General features: G+C 51.2%; 1 long non-coding RNA gene across 1 annotated transcript; it reads left to right on the forward strand.

The window, feature by feature from the left end:
- LOC148756021 (uncharacterized) lies at nucleotides 1-8096 on the forward strand. Its single transcript, XR_016018169.1, has 3 exons — nucleotides 1-254; nucleotides 740-869; nucleotides 3836-8096. It is a non-coding gene; the product is annotated as an uncharacterized LOC148756021 (long non-coding RNA).
- Nucleotides 8097-16793: the final 8697 nt, after the last annotated feature.

Raw genomic sequence — 16793 nt, forward strand, 5'->3', positions numbered from 1 at the left:
CATTCATAGATCCCAAACTTTCCAGGCCAGCAAAGAGCCAGAGGGGCTGCCAAGGCCCTGGTGAATGCCTTCGGCAGGAGCTAGGGAGACGTGCAGGCCTGTCGGGTGGGAGATAGGGGCCTGAGGAAAGCCCCAACCCCAGCCCCTGGGGCCCACGTGTTGGAAAACCCTCCTACTCTCACCCCAGTCCTTTGTCAAATCTCCCCATCAGTAAACAGTCTACATGCATCTGAGGAACGGGGCCCTCAATTCAGGTACTCCTGGTGTGAGTGTGTATCTGAGAGATGGAGAGAGAGAGCTGGAGAGCCATGGGCGTGGGGGAGCAGGGACTCGTGCTGGCTCAGACCCTGCAGCTACTTCCTTCCTTTCCCCAGATCAGTTAGAGATAACTCATTCAGGGAGGGGATGGAGAGGCAACCCCCTACCCTGGACTGCGTGGGCAGGAGGATTTGGGGCCCCCTCCAACAGCACAGTCAGTGTACAACCCAGAATGTACAACAGACCCAAGGGGCTGGGGCCACATAACACTGCCAGACCCCAGCGGCCCAGCCCCCCCACCCCGTCCCCCTGCCCCCCCACCCCGCCTCTGTAAGGGGCCTGGGGTAAAAGATGAAACACCCCTTCAAGGGGGCACTTTGTGCAGAGCCAGCGGTGGTGGCGTAGTGTGCTGGAAATGCTGACCTTGTGTTTTTAGCTTTTAGTTATTCCTTATACCCTTTGCTTCCACTCTCCCTTTCAGCCCGTCAGCCAGTCTGTGCTCATCTCTCAGGGGCAGTGAGCCCTGAAGAAGAAGAAGAAAAAAAAGGCAAGAGTCTCTGTCTGGTTTTTGAGTTTCCCAAGAAGCCCCTGGCCTGGACACAACCTGACAGGTAAGAGCAAAGCTTTGCACTACCGTCTCTCCTGGTCTAGAAAAGGATTCCTGGAAGGGAGAGCTGAGGGGACAGTTGGTGGGGGGTGTGGGGATTGGAAGGAACCAGGCTTCTGGAACATTCTGTTCATTCCAGCACCCACTGTGCCCACGGGCCTGCCCTCCTCATCAGGCTGTGTCACCTCCTTCACCGGCAGCTCCCATGTCCCATGAACAGACCAGTGAGAAGGGCTACCACCTGTTCCCTGAGCTTCACTTGGGATCAGATGTTCTTACCCCATCGGATAGTCCTCTTTCCAACATCCTAGGACACCTGCAAGACCCCTGTGCTGTTAGAGGTGGAGCCCCGGATATCTGTGAGGAGAGCAGTGTGGAAAGCCCTCACCCCTGTGCCTCGGGGGGCTGGCAGAAAGCAGCCAGAGGGCCCCACCGCCCAAGTCAGATGCATGCTGGGTAAATCCTGCCGCATGAGCTCAGCGCTGCTCAAACACTAACTTTCTGATTTGGAGTCTGGAGGCTTTGGGCTCTGAGGCAGCCGTGCCTCGGAGTCTCCCGGGAGGCTGTGAGACTGACAGCAGCACCCAGCTCCCTGAAAGTGGGCAGACCCAGCGCTGTCCATGGATAGCTCGCCAGGATCAGGGGCAGCAGGATGCCCGGAAGGGGCTCAGCTCCCTGAATGGCCTGAAGCACCTGCCTGGGCCTCACCTTCCCTGTGCTCAGTCCCTCCCAGCTCAGCTCCCCTGGGCATGAGACCTGGAGATGCTGTGTCCCCTCCTTGGGTGGGGGGAGGTCCTCAGACAGCTCAGCCTCGGGGCACAGAGCCCCTCTCTGGCTGACGCACCACCGAGTGATGTTCCCATTTCATCTTGGGGCTTGGAGCGGGGGTCCTGAGCCCCCTCTACAGGGTCCCCACCTTCCTGTTAGCTTACTCCCCATGAGCCTTTTTGTAAAGAGTTCGGCTGGGAGCCAGGGAACTTTTGGAAAGTGTATGGGCCAAGGCAATCTGTACAAACCTGTCTTCCTCCCAGAGCTGAAAGGGGCCAGGTTGTTCTCAGACAAATGCAGAGGCGGGGGTTGGGGGTAGGGGGCGGTCGAGAAGAAAGGGACTACTTTAAGAGGCCTTGCACACCGCAGAGCAGCAGCCGGGGGTGGGAAGGATGGGGGGGCACAGCCAGAGGCAGCAGAGGTGGACACACACATGAAACATACGCACACACCCAAAAGCACCTGGGTACAGAAGTGGCTACATAGATACATAGGTGTGTAAGCATGTATAGGTGTGTGCTGGTGTATACATACATATACCTAGGTGGTCATTCATGCTAAAACATGCTTACACACACACACACACACCCTGGGAGGGAACCACTTCCTTCATAGGAGCTTTTGGATCCAGGGCAACATGCAATTGAGACCTTGTGCTGGGAAAGAAAGCGCCTTTGTCTGCTGGGACCAGGACTGGGGGAGCAGCTGCAGCCTCCTCCAGGCTAAGGGCCAGGCCAGTTCCTCACCCCAGGGAGGAAGGTCAGGTGGGGTCAGGGCTGGGGATTGAGGGAGCTGGGGGCTCCGGCAGGCCCTGCCACCAACTCCGGACACTGTCTCTGGCTGGCGGCACAGAGGCCAGAAAGCCAGTTGTTCCTGGGCCTGGCCGCTCTGCCCCTGGGTCCTGGTCTGGCTCTGTCCCCAGAACGACCATGGTTCTGACCCCAACCCTGGTGCTACGCTGACCCAGACTAAGACCCAGCTCTGGCCCCGGACACCACGCCTGTCTTGTGCCAATGACCTTGCTTGTTTTTCAGCAGAGTGAAAAAAGGTCAGTCTCTGGAATTACAAAGATGTGAGATTCAGCCCTGCTCTGGCACTTGCTAGCTGTGTGACTGAGAACGGACATGACTTTTTAAGCCCTACATTTGAGCCCCTGTTACAGTGCTCGGAGCAGGGAGGCAAGTCCTCTTTACTGAGCCCACAACACACAGTGGCCTTCTCTTCGTACACATGTCTTCTCTGGGCTTGGCCGACACAGCATCCTGTTGTCCCAGGGAGGAAGGTGGAGCCCAGGCCCAGTCCCGGGGCTGCCATCTTTGGAACTCCCCGCCTCCCTTTTGCTGCTTCCTCCCACCTTGTGGGGGGGCCTGCAGGTGCCCAGTGCCCTCAGCTTCCTCATCGCGTTCTGGAGGCAACTCTCCCACCTCCCCACATCCCCTGCCCCAGACCCAGCCTCACCTCTGCTCCCTCCGGGCTGGGTCTTCTACAGGCCAAGCTTCCAGGGAGAACAGCCCTGTTTGCTAACTCAAGAGTGTTCAGCCTAGGGAGACCCTCCAGGGGTGACCCCGGCACCTTCTCCAGACACTGTTCCTGGGCTCGTTCATCATTTAGTCAGCACGTATTTACTGAAGACCTACTGTGCACCAGATTCTGTTCTAGATGCTGGACATTTAGGGATGAACCAAGAGACAAAAACATCTGCCTTGTGGGCTCACGTCCTGATGGCCACACCGCACGCTGTTGGGGGGCCTCAAGCATCACACATCCCCCCACATCTGCCCCGAGAGCTATAATCACCCTTCAGGCACAGACATCACTTCCTTCTTTGTGTCACCACCGAACTTGGGAATGTGACTATTGCAGCTCTTTCTCCCCCACCCCTCCCTACCCGCCCCTCCCTGACCGTGCGGAGCTCAAGGGCATGGATGGCTGTCTCACAGGCCATGGCAGACTCAGCTATGGCCATAGTTCAAGTGCATTCAGCTACCACTGCCTCTTGGTGTGTTTCTTTCTTTTGCTCTTACTGTAACTTGGCACATCTCTTTTAATGTATTTCTCATAATTACACAATAGTCAAATAACTTGTGACCGATGAAATTAATATGGTTTTAGGAACCAATTGACTGACGCTCAACCAGCAAGCGTGGGAGTGTCAGCTCACATGCTCTGCTCTGTCACTTACAGAACAATTTGTTTGTCCAGATGCTATTGGCGAACACTGCATATGGTGCCCCATTTCAGACCTGGAGCAGGGGAGGGGAGCCCACGGACACCCCTGTCTAGAGACGCCCATATCTAGCAGGTAAGGAGATAAGTGCAATTGAGTGCTAGCATGATGGGCAAGTGCTGCAGGAGCCTGCGGGAAGTTCCTTGCGGGGGCTGGGTGGATCAAAGATGGTTTTGCAGAACAGGACATTGGAGCTGAGCCTTCAAGGAGCAGTTGGATTTTTTTCCGATACCGATGAGAGAGGGTGAGCCAGGCGGAGAGACCAGCATTTGTAAAAAGTCATGGAAATGGGAAGTGCCCGATGTGTGTGAGGGAATGGGGAAATGTTAGATGTGCTGGTCAGGCCATGTGTCTGGCTGAAGAAAGAGCTGGCACCAGACAGGATAGTGGGTGCCAGGGAGACGGGGGAACCCCTGCCACATGGAGGCTACCCAGCCCTGGCCTGGGAGCTGCCCCACGGAGCTCTCTGCTCCCATTCTGAACCCTCTGGGCAGCTCCCCCTCCACCCTCAGCGTGCCCTAAGAAACTCAGGGTTCCTTGTGGTCCAACTCCTCTCTATTCTTGGCTTTGGAAAAAAAGCAGGGGCAGGAATTTTTGTAAGAGCTCTATATATATTGAAATTGTGTTGATCCTTTGTTACATAGCTATCTTGTCATTTCTTTTCTTTTTCTTATTTTTAGAAGTTTGACCTTTATTTTATTTTGTTTTGTTGGAAAGGAAGAGCCTTATATATTTTTGGTATCAAATCCATCAGTCTGTTCATTTAATGCCTTCTTAGAAAATTGTTGCCTATCCTAAAATTGTACGTGTTTTAGGATTCTTTTATGGTTTTCCTTCTAACATTTTCAGTCTGTAAGACATCTGAGGTTATTTTGGTGTAAGGTAGGAATCTAACTTTATTTTTTCCAAATTGTTAGCCAGTTGCTCAGCCCCATTTAGTGAGTAATCCATCATTTCTGTACTCGTTTGTTTATTTTGTTCAAAATTCATTCCTCCTCTTTTCTATGTTAAAGTCATGCTTGCAATCGAGAGGCAGACAGACAGACAGACAGACAAGCAGACAGAGACATAGAGACAGAGAGAAAAAAGGAAGAAAACGTAGTCCAAATGTCATGGAAATATATGGTGTAGAAGATGAAAACCCTCCCTGGGCCCACCTCCCCAAGATAACGCCATCAACAGTTTGTTACATATCCTTTTATTAGTAGTAGTGTAATACCTATTAGGTTTCTCTTGAACGCGAAGACGTATACTGGAGAACTCTCTAGGTAACATATCAACATAAAAACATGTTGACATTTAAAAAACAGAGTAACGTGTATATAAGGTTGGAAAAATCAAACAATCCTGAAAGATACAAAATGAAAACTAAGCCTCCTCTTTCACTCACTACCCTCCCACACCAAGTCCCTTGCCCCCCAAGGTACAATTTGCTATTTGCTTGAGTTTGAAATGCATCTCTTTACCACATCCCACATTCTCATCTGTAGATGGGTCCATTTCTGGACTTTCAATTTTCTATACCATTTATCTCTCTGCTGTTCTGGTGCTCATACCGTACTGTTTAAAGCATGAGACTTGCACCATATGTTTTAACAGCTGGGAGGGTAAGACTTCCTTATTGTTCTTCATTCTTGGATATATCATGACTTCCTTAGTCCCTTAGGGTTGCCATAACAAAGGACCACAGACTGGTCCTTCTGGAGCTTCAACAACAGAAGTTTCTCTCACGGTTCAGGAGGCTAGAAGTCCGAGGTCAGGGTGGTGCCATTGTTGGGTTCTGGTGAAGACCCTCTTCTGGGTGGTAGACTGCCAACTTCTCACTGTGTCCTCACGTGCCAGAGAAGGGGCGAGAAGAGCTCTCTGGAGTCTCTTCCACGAGGGCACCCATCCCATTCCTGAGGGCTCTGCCCTGCTTTCTCATCACCTCCCAAAGACCCCACCTCCTAGTACCATCATGGTAAGGGTTAGGATTTCAACATAGGAATTTGGGGGAACACATACATTCAGTCCATAACAATAATGAGTCTACACTTATTTTCCATGTCAACTGTGTATTGTATCCTCCCCCTCCAAACTCCCAGTTTGATTGGGATTTTGCTGGAACTGCATTGTTTCTATTGGGGGACAGTTATCTTCTTTTCGGTAGTGAGTGTTCCTGTTGGGGGTAAGGACGTGTCTGTCTCCTATGACTACATTTAGGTTCTATGACCTTTCTCGTTGGTCACCTTGAACCTCCCTCCTCAGGGCACCTTCCTTTTAATCCACCGGATGTTATAGCTGCAGCCACCTGAGAGGAGGCTCAGGACACTTGGTCATTGTCCTCCCATTACCTGAGGGCCACCAGGTGGAAGAGCAAGGGAATGCGCTCAGCAAGGCTGCAGAGCACCCCGGGGCCCCCTTTGGCTCCACAAAGGGAAGACTGTTCTATATGTTGGCACCTCATGGCCATGGAGCAAGGTTGGGAGAGGTGCGGAGCGCTCCACCATTGGCTTTTCCAGTGTTCCATGGAAAATATCGTCTGTGCTGCCCAGGGACTTCCCAGCTTGGCAGAGGGGCATCAGGAGCGTGCCAGATCCCCAGGGCCCAGGCCTTCCATTGACCAAGGGGAAGAGCCCAAGTCTTCCTAATACCTCTGAGCCCCTCACCTCGGTGCCCTCCTCACAGTGACTCTTAGAGGTGGAGTGGTCTTAATCCGCTTTATATCCGAGCACAGCGAGGATCAGCAAGGCCGAGACACCTAACCGAGGTCACCCAGCAGCACTGGTACAACCTGATTCCCACGCACATGCCCCTCAGGCCGCCATTCTGTGGTTGTCCCCTGGGAGCCGCTGCTCAGAGTTAGGACTGACCAACAGGAGGCTGAAGCCACCTCCCTGCTCCCCCAGGCAGAGGACAGCTGCTGGACAGGTGAGTGGCCCAGTGGGCAGCAGGACGGCACCACCAGCTCCTCTCCCATGCCTGGTGTGCACGTATGTCTGCCTCTCTCCCCCGGGCAGCTCTCGGCTTGGCTCACGGTGTCCCAAGGGAGCCAGTGGGCTTCTTGATTCCAGGCTGCACATCTGGAAGTTGACGCTATTAAAACAAACCCCATTATATAACAAACGGACATCTGGAACCCGTTAACGCTGAGTTTTTAGAAAAAGAAATTGTTTTGGATGTGCTCTCTCCTAAAAATGTGGCAAGACGCCCTCACCCTGGCTGTCCAGGAACCCAGAGACCAGGCAGCCTCTCCTGGGCCCATTTCTCAAGGTATCTCAGGCCAGGCCAGGGGTGGGCTCGGGCAGAGACAGAGGCAGGCTCCCCCCGCCGGACAGGCAAGTTCCCTGTCTCCTGAGGACTACGTCTGGGGAAGGCTTCTTTCCACTTGCACTAAATGTTTCTTCAGCACTTGTGTGCCTGCCATGTGCTGCCAACTCCGTACCATTCACCTGCCCCCCCAACACCCGCACGGAGCCTATCCACTCTATCATGGCTGAAGAAAACAGGTCTTGGACTGCCCTGGATTCTGACCCACGATGCTTAGACAACTCGGACTCACCTGCCAACACCGAGACTGCCACCTTAGCTAGTCCCTGGAGCTCCCTAGCGCCCTCCAACCTCTCTCTAAATTGTCTTCCTGCCCTTCCTCCCTGAGCACAGGTGTCCTGGGGCTAAACACTGTGAGGCACGGACTCACAAGTGACTTGGCAAGGCTCATGGTCATTCCCTCTATGAGTGGACCTTGAACTAGCAATGAAGAGGCTTTATAAGAAATGTCTGGCTAACATTTTCAAGTAGAAATCTTAATTTTAAAAACAATTCCCCACACCCCCAACATTTTATGATGAAAAATTTCAAACCTACAGAAACGGTGAAAGAATTGTACAATGAATGCCCACATCAACCCACCACTTAGATTCTGCCCTTGTTCATATGCAGCTGTATCTGTCCACCTAGTCACTGATCAATCACTTCAAAAGCAAGTCACAGGCATCACTACACTTCACCCCTAAACACTATGCATGCATATCATTAACTAGAGTTTAATATTTGTTTCTGGTTTTCTTCCCCCCCCCGCCCCGCCCCCAACTCTGTTCAAGCCATTGTTCTCAGTCTAGTTGTGGAGAACACAGCTCACTGGCCCATGTGGGAATTGAACCGATGACTTCGGAGTTGTGAGCACAGCGCTCCAACCACCTGAGCCACCTGGTTACCCTTTTGCTGGTTTTCTTGGAAGTAAAATGAGCATACAATGAAATGCACAAGTCTTAAGTATAGTATTCCAGTAAGTTTCACAACCACAGATACCTGTGTAACCCAAACCCTTGTCACCATATACAATTTACCATCAACGCCAGAAAGTTGTCTGTGGTCCTTCCCAGTCAATCTCCACCCCCCACTCCGAGAGGCAGTCACTGTTCCGGTTATTTTCACTGTAGACTAGGTGTGATGGGTTGAATTGTGTTCTCCCAAACTTCCTACGTTGAAGTCCTAACCCCAGGATCTTAGAATGTGACTGTATTTGGAGAGGAACTTTAAAGAGGTGATTAAGGTAAAAATGACGTCAGATGGGTAGGCCCTAATCCCATATGACTGGTGTCCTTACGAGAAGACATTAGGACACAGATACCCACAGGCATAGAGGAAAGACTATGGAAGGACACAGGGAGAAGACAGCCATCCACAAGCCAAGGGGAGAGGCCTCAGGAGAAATCAAGCCTGCCATACCTTGATCTTGAACTTATAGCCTCCAAAAGTGTGAGAAAATACATTTCTCTTGTTTAAGACCCCTCCCCATGCCCCAGTCTGTGGCAGTCCTAACAAACCAATAGGGTTTCTCTTTTCTAGGATTTCACATAGATAAAACCATACAGTATGTATTCTTTTCTGTCTGGCATACTTTACCCAGCATAAGGCTTTTGGGATTCATCTGTTTGGCAACATGCATCAGTACTGAGCCCCTTTTCGTTGCTGAGTACTATTCCAGTGTGTACATATTCCACAGTTTGTCTAGCTGGGACAACTTATTTTTTAATGACAGAGGAATCGTTTCATAACATTTCACTCTAATGTATGTACTTTATGTCCTCCCAACAACAGAGAAGACATTCCACGGCCAGCCCTACTTAGTAGAGAGCTTCATAACTACACGAGTGTCTCATCATCCAGAAATACACATAGAACACATCATACCTCCTGAAATGAAACGTTCTTAGAGCTGAAAGTAGTAGCGCATTTTAACATCAGCTAATGCAGATGACCCCATGATGTCACAGGGGCATTAGCTGTTCATCTGTGTGGTTACAAATAATATAGTGACCATCCTGGCTTTGGGGACTGGGGCTTTGGGTTTGCGTCTTCACTTGCTATGTGACCTTGGCAACTCACTTAACCTCGCCAAGCCTCATTTTCCTCACCTGAGAAATGAGGCAGTAATCCCTTCCCTAAGGGTTGCTTGAAGACTGAATGAGCTAATGAATTCAGAGTGTTCCCATTGGCTGGAGAAAGTAAGGACTCAGGAAGTGTTCACTGTTTTGATGTGTCCTACTTGGCAGCCCTCGGAGTCAGAACCTCCCTCACGCCAGGCAGGGCAGCAAAAGTGGCTTTCCAGTTCACAAAGAGTAGAAAATGAGCTTTCTGCACTGCCATGTGTGATAGCTGAGACGAAGGAGCTGGGTGGTGATGGATCACCAAACCACCAAGGTCAGTTAGGCTGATGCAGATGGTGCTTTTGGAGTTTCATGAAACACGCTCTGAATTGTGGGAGCAAACGTTGCATATGTTTGACCATGTCTCTTTATTAAATATTTTGTTCTGTCTCAATGGGGTCGTTTCAAAATTTTGTTTCACTTTGTTATGGTCATTTCGAGGAAAGGGTAAATTTACATTGGGTAACCTAGGGACCATCCTATAGAATAGATATTAACTTAGTACTTTTCTTCTGACAAAGCAGAAGAAGTGCTTGATTCGAATTACCACCACCATTTATTTTATTTCAGAAATTCTTCTCTTTTGAAAGAAATATTTTTCAACTTTGAAGTCCTTAGGAATTGTTTTCTTGGCATAATTTATCCACTCTCTCCCAAGTGGCTTCGCAATGTCCATAATTTTTCTCAGATGATGATCTCTGTTGGCTTTTCAAGACAAAGAAAATGCCTATAGTTTCACTTTGAAGCTCTTTAGAAAAAATTCCCGTGACACTTACCATGTGGTAAATAAATTTAAAACAAAAGATAGATCCAAATTTGGAAACAGGGCAATCGAGTGCACCCACTGATAGCCTGCGGGTTGAGAAGAATCATTTACTACCATTTCCCATGGTCAGACGGCATGGGAACATGGTCCATTGAAGCTGCAGGTGTCTTAAAGAAATGACCTTGCGCCCTGCACACTTCATCGGCGCCCTGCTTCCAAAGGCTGGGAAAAGCTCTTTTAGTGGGTTCATCATGTTGAGCCAGGAACTGAACTGAGAGCCTTGAGGTCCTTTCCTTTCCTCGCAAAACTTCATGATTATTAGAACCAAAAGATGCGCAGAACTCCTCAAACTTCCTTCAGTTTTATTCAAGTCAATTCCCCTTCGCAGCTATCTTTTTGTTTTCTGATATTTGTGTAACCCTGAATGAGCTGATTGATCCCAGTCATGTCTTCAATATCCATGAAACCCGAGAATCTCTCTTCGACTAAACCTTCTGAGTCAGGGCTGCCCTGTTTCCCAACTCCCACTGTACGGCTGCTGCAGAGCTGCAGGGTCAGCCAGCAGCAGGCCTGGCGGATTGGGCAGGGCCTCTGGAATGAGAGGGCTGGCCAGACAGTAGCGACCAGCGGCAGAGAGAGCCTTGGGCAGCAATCAGATCTACTAGGTTTCAGGAGAGAGCTTGGCACAGGGATCCACTAGAGAACTGGGTTAGCAGTCTTGGGTGGTCCTGGGAGGATCCGTAGAACCCACCCCCCACATTGTCCCTGGGAGATGGGGACGCAGAACACTCCCTTCTGGAGTACCACAGGGCACGAGCCAGCCTGTCAGCTGGACCTGAGCCTTGGGGGTGACTAGAGCTGCAAGAAGGCAACAGGATAAACTCTCTTAGCACTGCTGCTTTTGCTGCATCCCATAAGTTTTGGTATGCGGTGTTTTCATTTTCGTTTGTCTCAAGATATTTTTTTAAATTTCCTTTTGATTTCCTATTTGACCCAATAGTTGTTCAAGAGTGTGCTTGCTGTTCACTTTCCACGCGTTTGTGAGTCTTCCCGTTTCCTTATTGTTAAACTGATTTCCAGTTTCATTCCGTTGTGGTTGGAAAAGAGACTTGGAATGATTTCAGATGAATGATTAAAGAAAATGCAATATATATATATATATATTGGAATATTATTCAGCCTCTAAAAAGAAGGAAATTCTGCCATTTGCAGGAATGTGGATGGACCCAGAGGACATTATGCTGAGTGAAATAAACCAGACACAGAAAGACACATACTGCATGATTTCATTTATATGTGGAATCTAAAATAGGCAAACTCATAGAAGCAGAGAGTAGCGTGGTGATTGCCAGGGGTGGGGAAGAAGAGGGAGGGCAGGGGGAGGCGGGGATATTGGTCAAAGAGCACGAAGTTTCAGTTGTGCAGGATGAATAAATCCCGGGGAGCTAATGTACAACAACATGACTGTAGTTAATAATACTATATTGTATATTGGAAATTTGTTAAGAGAATTGATCTTAAGTGTTGTCACCAGAAAAAAAAAAAAGAAAGAAAGAAAAAAGGTAACTGTATGAGGTGAAGGATGTGTTAATTAGTTGGATTGTGATAGTCATTTCACAGTGTATCTGTCAATTATACCACAATAGAGCTGGGGGGAAAAATGGGAACTTAATAAATAAAACTTATATTGAAGTTCTGGAAAATAAAAAAAAGGACAGAGAGAAGAAAATAGGCACCTGAGGGAACCTAACAGTCAGGAGAAAGCCTGCAAGGCACTCAGAACTGCAGGAGGAGACAAACGGCATCCTGCACAACAACAGGAGAAAGAAAACAAAACAAAAAGCATTTTAAAAAATGAGATGCAAAAGAAAATATTTTCCTGAACTCAAAGACGTGATTTCAAATTTTAAATAAATTGGAGGAGAGAATGGAGAACTGGGAAACCAAGTGGAAGAGGTAATGCAAAACCCAAAGCAAACGTAGAAGACGACAGAAACAATGCAGAGCAAAAGAAGAGCCTAGGAGGAGAGAGACTCAGGAGACATGATAAGTGAATAATAAACGTAGAAGGGGGAAAAAAATAACAACAACAACAAACAGAGGAGAAGCAGTAACTTTCAAACGGGAAAGAAAATTTTCCGTGGCTTGAAGAAAGACTTGGGTTTGAAAGGGCTCGTTGAGTTCCAGGCAGGAATGATGGAAAAAAACAGGCAGTTAGGCATAGCCGGGGAAGATTCCTGAATTCCATGATTAAAGGGAAAACTCTTACAAGCTTCCCAAATGAGAGAACAAGTTCCATAGGAAGAAAAGAGAAACAGACGGAAACCACACATCTCATTTGCTAGAAGGAGAAAAGAATCCTATGCCAGCCAAGGTTCTATTCACCTACCCAGGACAGAAAAAATACAAGGGCCCAGTGAATTTCCCTGTCTGGGGAAAACACTCAGAACAAATCGAATCAGGCAATAAATGAATCAGATTGGAGACAAGGAAGATGGAGATTAGAGGAAGCCATCCATGGTGAGTCGGGAACCTACCAATTCATGTGTAGTTAGTTCCAAGTGGATAATGATAGATTAGGTGGAATTTGTAATATAAGCACTAAATGAGCTGTTTTTCTGTTTTGTTTTGTTTTTTAAACAGAGGAGAGATGCAGTCAGACCTATTGGGTAGCAGACAAATGGGACACCTCCACGAGCAGCATACGCTGGCCCTCCATCCAGGCTATCTGTAGGGCATCTCCAATTTAGCATGGTTTCCTTTCACACACGTGCCTCCCTTCTTTCCTTGTCACAGCAAAAAGGATCCCCAAGCTGGAAACCTGAAGTCATCCTGGAGCCCCTCAAAAGTCACCAAGGCTTACCGGTTCTCCTAATCTTTCTGGATGCTTTCCTCTCACTTCCATCCTGGGCTCCATGGCAGCAGCTGTGGCGTGCACCCTCGGGCACCAGCACAGCCTCCTAACCATCTCTGCTGCCCCTTCCCTGTCCCCCTCCCATCACCACCCAGGCACTCCACAGTGGGTGGCTGAGGGGTGGCCCTCCCTCTGAATGCCAGCCCTTTCTCATTTCCAGCATCTGTGGCCTGGATCCTGGCACCAGCCCTATCAGTGCCCCGTCCTCATGGCTGCAGAGTGACTTGTTTAAAACCCACAGCTCATCTGTTTAGCTAACACAGGCAGGCGGTGGCCCCCGCATCAAGCTAGGCCTGTCCGTCAGGAGGGGAGCTCAATGCAGAAAGGCAGTGACCGTGGCCTGTGGGAAGTGGCAGGTGAGTGGACTCATGGGGTCTGAAGACTGAGGGTGTCTGTGCACCACCTCGCCAGCCCTCAGCCTGTATCAGGAGGAGGTATGATGGAGGAGCCGAGACTTAGGATAATATGGTGGGGATGAGACGCACTGTGGGAGGGTGGGGGGGCAGGATGCCCTAATCCCTGTGCAGCACCCAGCCTGGGGGAGGGGAGAGGAGGATAAACTCCCACTGCAGGAGCCTTCTGCCTGCCCTTTCCCAAAGCAGCTGGGGCTGCTGGCCAGCGTCAGTGTAGCCAGGAATGTCGGAGTCACCAGCTGCAGAGACTCGACCTGGGGGGGGCCTCATTGGTCAGGGTGGGCAGCAAGAGCAGGTGGGTGGGCTGCTGGGGGGGTCAGAGTGGTTAGGCCCTGGCAGGGAGCCCTTTGAAAAGCTGCCAAATATATCATCTGGCCCTAAGCACGAGACGGATGGGGAGACAGAGCCCTGCGACCCTGCCAAGGTGTGGGCCCATGACTGACCTTGTCCTTGACCTATCTCTCCAGCCAGTTCACGGAAGCCTGGCAGCCCTCCCTCTGAATGCCAGCCCTCTCTCATTTCCAGCATCTGTCGCCTGGATCCTGGCACCAGCCCCGTCAGTGCCCCATCCTCACGGCTACAGAGTGACTTGTTTATAACCCACAGCTCATCTGTTTAGCAAACACAGGCAGGAGGTGGCCCCCGCATCAAGCTAGGCCTGTCCGTCAGGAGGGGAGCTCAATGCAGAAAGGCAGTGACCATGGCCTGTGGGAAGTGGCAGGTGAGTGGACTCATGGGGTCTGAAGATGGAGAAATGTAGGTGCGCTACCTCCCAAGTCCTCAGCCTGTACATGGCCTCCCGGCTCCGGCAAACCCCCTCCTAAGCCATGGCATTCTCACTGGAGCATGTCTCCCCCTGCCCTAGGGAGTCTCTTGACCCTCTCCCCTCCCCAGGCCCCTTTCCTGACCCCTCCTGGGATTTCTCCCAACTCTCAGCTACCTCTGTCCACCCCTCATCTCGGTGCCTGAAGCACAGTCTGAGGCCAGTGTGTCTGTGCTTCTTGCACTGAGCGGGTGCCCAGCAAACGTCCGGGAGAATTAAGGAATTAAGGCAGAGCAGGTCTGAGATAAGGGCAGTGTCTGGGTGGAGGTCAGGTCCTGCCTAGCCAAGCATGAGTTTCCATGGCAACGGCCTCACCCGCCTGCTGCCCTCCCCCTCCACCCCTCCCTGGCTTGGTTTGGCCTCTCTGCGCAGCCCATGGGATGCCTGCCTCCTCTGTCACCAGCGGTAATCCTGTGTGGTTTTTACTCTGGTGCCCATGAATAGAAGAGTTAGAGGAGGGCGGGCCTGAGCGCTTCCCAGGGCCTTGCACCCAGCCCCGCCAGCAGGGAGCAGCTCCCGGCCCCCCTGGAGTCAGGCCAGCTGTACCACCCACTCTTGTCAGCATCCGCCTTCACGGAGGCCGCCCCACTCAAGGCTCAGCATCGTTGGCCTGGCCCGCACCGGGAATGCAGACCCTGCCCTGTACAGTTCATTAAACCATCCTCTCTCCTCACACTTAGCCACATATGGTCTCCCCTGTCCCAATCCTGACATTTTGTCTCCCCTCAGCCTGGCACCTTCCAGAATCCTTCCCACACCCACAGCCCCCAAATCAGCTACCAAGGCCTGTCAGCTCTCTGTCCTAAAAGCCTCTGGGACCCACCCTCTGTCCCCGGCCCCCACCCCTGTCAACCTAATGGCTGACATTGCAGCCACCTCCTCCCTGGAACCCTCCCCAGTGCCTGCTCCATGCAGCGGCAACCCTCAGAGCTAAGGGGACATTTTTTGAGATAGTTCTGTATGCACTGTCCTCCTCTGTAAAGTCCAGACTCTTCTCTGAAGTATCCAAGGCCCCTCTTATCTGGCCCCTGCTAATCCCTATTGGGGCCTGGCCCCCCAGAGATCTGCAGGGCTCCCCAAACACAGCAGGCTGTCTCCTGCCTCCTGGCCTAGCTCACACTGCACCCACTCCCTGCGATGCTCTCTCCCCACAGGAGGACTCCATGTTGCCTGTTTGGGGACACAAACTCTTATCCCCCCCAGGCACTTCTTCCTTAGTGACCCCACGCGTCCCCATGGTCCTTGATCATAACGAGTGTCATGCACATTGTCCCTTTCTGCTTGCAGGTCTGTCTCCCTGTCTGGGTCGGGTTCCTAGAAGCAGAGCTGGAGACAGATTCAGGAAGGGTTCTCAGGAGACACACAGAAGGGAGGGTGGGAAGCAGAAGAGGGACGGGGCAGAGCAAGAATGGGGTCTCGGGTGGAGTCTAGGTGTGGCCTGATCCAGGGGGGCCTAGAACATAAACCCGTGAGGGGAGGAGGCCCGTCTTTTGTACCCCTGTATCAGCCGTGGGGTGGGAGGCTTTGTGACTTCCCAGGGGAGGTGGCTCTTATCAGCCAAGGGCAACTCGCAGGAAGGGCAGCTGTGAGCAAAAGCAGTCAGCACTCCTGAAGTGGGGGGGTGGGGTGATGGGTGCACTCGGTAAAGGGGGTCTGGCAGGGCACCGCGCCCCTGTCGAGTGGGACCTGTGACACCTTTCGGAATGACTGAAGAGCAGGCCGCTCCTCGGGCCATCAGTTCTGACCGTACCCAAGCCCACAGCTGCACTACTGCCCTTGGAGAAGGTCGTGCCATGGCAGTCACCAGTTTAGTGGGCAGAAAGAAGCCCAGACACCCACTCCCCAGGGAAGGACTCAGCCCTGCTTCCTCACTGAGTGTCTCTTGTGTGTCCAGTCATGCAGATGGGAGCTTAAGCCAATGTTTGCCTAGTAACCATTTTACAGGTGGGAAGATAGAGGCTCAGAGGGGTGACAAGACGCCATGAAGGTCATGCAATTTCTGAGTGGAGGAGCTGGGATTCAAAGCCAGGTCCAGTCGACTCTCTGCTTGGTTCCTTCCCCCAGGGGTGTGAACGGCCTCAGTAAGCCCTTCCTGCCACCATAAGAGACTGGTGAGTCTAGGGTCACTTATGTGCATCACAACAGGGCTCAGCTACACTCAGGGTCCCCAAGGGCCACATCTGGTGTTTGCAATAGTTGGAAGGCCCATGCATGTATTTTGCATGTGATTTGCATAATGATTGCATCTGGTTTGCATGTGTCCACACTGAGAGCCCATCACTGCTGCACAATTTTTAAGTTGCTCGTTAGTACCTCTCATTCAATGGAAGTCTGTCCCGGCTCCACAGAGTCCAGTGTCCATGATTTCTGGACCTTCGGGCTACACGTCTACACACCCGAGGGTCCTGGAGAAGCCACACTTCTGCCCAGCTGGAAGAGGTCACCCCAAACCCCTGCGTGTGGATTTGACAGTAACCTTTTTTGATGGCGTGGGTGTAATCAAAATACTGACTGGGCTTTGAGCGTGCTGATGTTTATGTTGAGGAGAGAGTGAGCCAGGCAAAGAGACTTGCTCACTTTCAATGGTGGCCCCGTGTGCAGGGAGG

The sequence above is a fragment of the Rhinolophus sinicus genome, chromosome 13 (assembly GCF_057876585.1).
Source record: "Rhinolophus sinicus isolate RSI-liver-muscle chromosome 13, RSI-T2T, whole genome shotgun sequence".
NCBI classification, from domain to species: domain Eukaryota; kingdom Metazoa; phylum Chordata; class Mammalia; order Chiroptera; family Rhinolophidae; genus Rhinolophus; species Rhinolophus sinicus.